The 2,913-nt window shown below is 35.0% G+C and overlaps 1 long non-coding RNA gene across 1 annotated transcript; it reads right to left on the bottom strand.

Moving 5' to 3' along the window:
• Positions 1-915: 915 nt before the first annotated feature.
• Positions 916-2,704, bottom strand: LOC149514273 (uncharacterized). Its single transcript, XR_016328611.1, has 2 exons — positions 2,295-2,704; positions 916-2,183 (listed from the first exon to the last, which is right to left on the bottom strand). It is a non-coding gene; the product is annotated as an uncharacterized LOC149514273 (long non-coding RNA).
• Between the last annotated feature and the right edge of the window lie 209 nt (positions 2,705-2,913).

The raw sequence follows: 2,913 nt of genomic DNA, 5'->3' as shown, positions 1-2,913 counted from the left end.
CATATGAAAATAGACATATTGATGACCATTGTGTGAAAATTTTAGAATTTTTGGAGTTGATTTGTTCATTCAAAAGTTGATGACAAGTTTAGTCCATAGATCTACCAATGGCAGCTGGGCATGTAAAATATACATATGAGGCATGGTTGCCTAAATATGATTATGATAAATGATTTTCTTGATGCAGCTGATATTTTTAAAAGTTAAGAGACTTTAAAAAACTTACTAATATTTTGTTGAAAATCTACTTGGCGATCAATTTAGGAATCTTAGGAAACTTGTTCACCAAAATTTTAAGATTTACTTTCTTGATTATCAAGTTTAGTGGACTATTTTTTTAAAAGTCAAAGTAATTATTACTTGTGATTCAAGAATCATAACCAAAGGCATAAAAAAGCATGAGAAAGAGTTTAAAACTCTTAGATGATGGCTAGTAAGGGGTTTATAGTAAAAAATGACCAAAACTACCTAGTTTACATAACAACTATCCAAGCCGCAACTTGCTTTCATTTTTGGATGAGTTTTTGGCCAAACCCTGAATTGATGCTATTTCTTGTTAAATTCGAATTCCTAAATTGTTTGAGTTTAAAAAATAAAATTTCATATAAAATACAAATTAAATTAGACTTTCTAAATTGTTTATAACTTCTAATTAATAAGAAACTATTTTGTAAATTTGTTTTGTTTAATTTGGACTTGTTCGATTTTCTTTTGCTCAATTTGCATATTATTATTTGAGCCAATTTAAGCGTTAAATCAAATTTGATTTGTTCAAGCTTGTTTCCGGTTAATCTTTTTTTTAATTTAATTTTATTGTTATTATTATCATTTAAAATTAATTTAATTAATTAAAAAATTACAAATAAATAAATAAATAAATAATCAAATTATTATTACTACAATTAATAAAAAATATAAAATAAAAATTAATTATCAATTAAAATTAAATTACCAAAAAAAAATACAAAACAACAAAAAGCTAGAATAACATAAATAAAGGAAAAGGACAACCAGGAGTAGTGGTCGGCAAGCAATTGCACAGACCACTACCCTGCAATAGTACCCTCAAAGTGTTTGTAGGTCACAAGAAGCCAAGGAGGGGATCCATTTTTCTCCTGCACCATTCCTCACCCTGCTAGCCTCGAGTACCCATTCCTCCAAATAGTTCCAACATCAACCCTTTTATTTTCACTACCTTCAATTCCCAACACCAGCCTCGAGCACTCGTCTCCACCCTGGAAGCACCTATCCACAACGAACCTTGGCCTCCCATTACCAAGCCCCATTCGACCATTGTATGCACCAGTCCCAAATCTAGCCTTTAACCTTTCACAGCACCAAGCATATATACCCAAACCCACGAGGAAACCCTAGATTCAAGACCAAATCCAGCAACTAGTCCCTAGTAGATCCCAAGCACCCTAGATCCTATTTGAACGTCAGAGCCGCAGCCTCCTACTTAGCCCCTCTTTACACCAAATGCCCACTTGAGGCCCCAGTTTCAACATCACTATAATAAGGCCTTCATAACAACAACACCTACCCCTGATCTTACTAACCGAGCTATAGCCAGGCACCAGCCTTGGCCCGCGCTGGACCTTTGAAGCACCATGCTCGCACCCATTTTTCCACCCTCAAGGCAACATCAAACCCGCAACAAACCCAACCCTCACAGTCCTTCGATTCCCTTCACTGCCCCCCTGTTTCAAGCAACCAAGCCTTCACGTGACCGATCCCCAATACCCAAATCACCCAACCTAGCACAAGCCTCAAGACCCTCCACAACAAATTCCAGTTAAGTCCCAAGCCAAAACCGGTACCAGGACCCCTGTCTCGTGCCTCCATAACCCTTACGCCAAAACCATCCCTCAGCCCTTCACCAAACTCCATCCCAAAACTTCCAGTGCACCTTCATGGTCCCACCGCCTATGAAAACCAAAGCCCTCGCTAGGTCCCATCCGCAAGATCACCAACCCAACCCTTGCCAAAACCAAAAACCAGCCTTTTCATAGCCAAAACCCATGGTAAAGCCCTTCTTCATGCCATCAAACAACCCACCATAAATCAGCATCAAATACTCATTTCCACTTCCAAAATCATACCCAAAAAAAAAAAAAAAACAAAAAAGAAATCACAAAACAAAACACATTCCTCCACAAGGGGGGAACCTAGCGCCAAAGATCCTGTGAAAAAAACATAAACAAAAAAAATCAGTTTAGATTTATATAAAAAAATAAAGAAAAAAAGGGAAAAGAGAAAGGAAAAGAAGGGAAAAAGAAATAGCGGCTGCACACGCTGTGACAACGGTGATGCTTGGTATCGACAGTTGGTGACGAGAAAAATGGCAACGCAGTGGACTAACGCCAGAACTGGGCACGACAAGGGTGGAGGCAACTGGCTCGTGGTTTCTTTTGAGCAAAAGAAACAATTTTTTTTTAGAGAAGTTGAAAGGAATTAAAAAAAAATTAAGAGTTTACATAAAAAAAAAAAGAAAAAGAAGGAACCCGGCGGGTCAGCTCGGCTCGTGATCAAGATCCAACCCGAGCCGTCTTTAGCAGTATCCAACTTATGGTAAATTTATTTTAATTTAATCTATTTACTTATTTATTTATTTATTTTTCATGCATTTTTTATTTAGATATATATTTAATTATTTTCGATTGTTGATAAACAATAAATAATAATAAATATGTTTATATTTTTTATGAAATTATGTTTATAAATATAATGAAAATAAAAAGTTATTATTACAAAATTTTCAATGATAGGATTCCGAAAAGTCCGAGTAATGATTCTCGAGAATTCTTTATATGAGAAAAGATTTCTAAAAATTACCAAAGTATTGAAATAGTTAGAAACTCTTTTCAATATAAAAATTTTTATTTTTCCTTAATTTGATTTTTGTAAGAAATA

The sequence above is a fragment of the Durio zibethinus genome, chromosome 16, assembly GCF_047325235.1.
Source record: "Durio zibethinus cultivar Kanyao isolate XHJ-2024 chromosome 16, ASM4732523v1, whole genome shotgun sequence".
Lineage (NCBI taxonomy): Eukaryota > Viridiplantae > Streptophyta > Magnoliopsida > Malvales > Malvaceae > Durio > Durio zibethinus.
The sequence above is the reverse complement of the archived record's forward strand: the minus strand, read 5'-3'. Positions and strand labels throughout refer to the sequence as shown.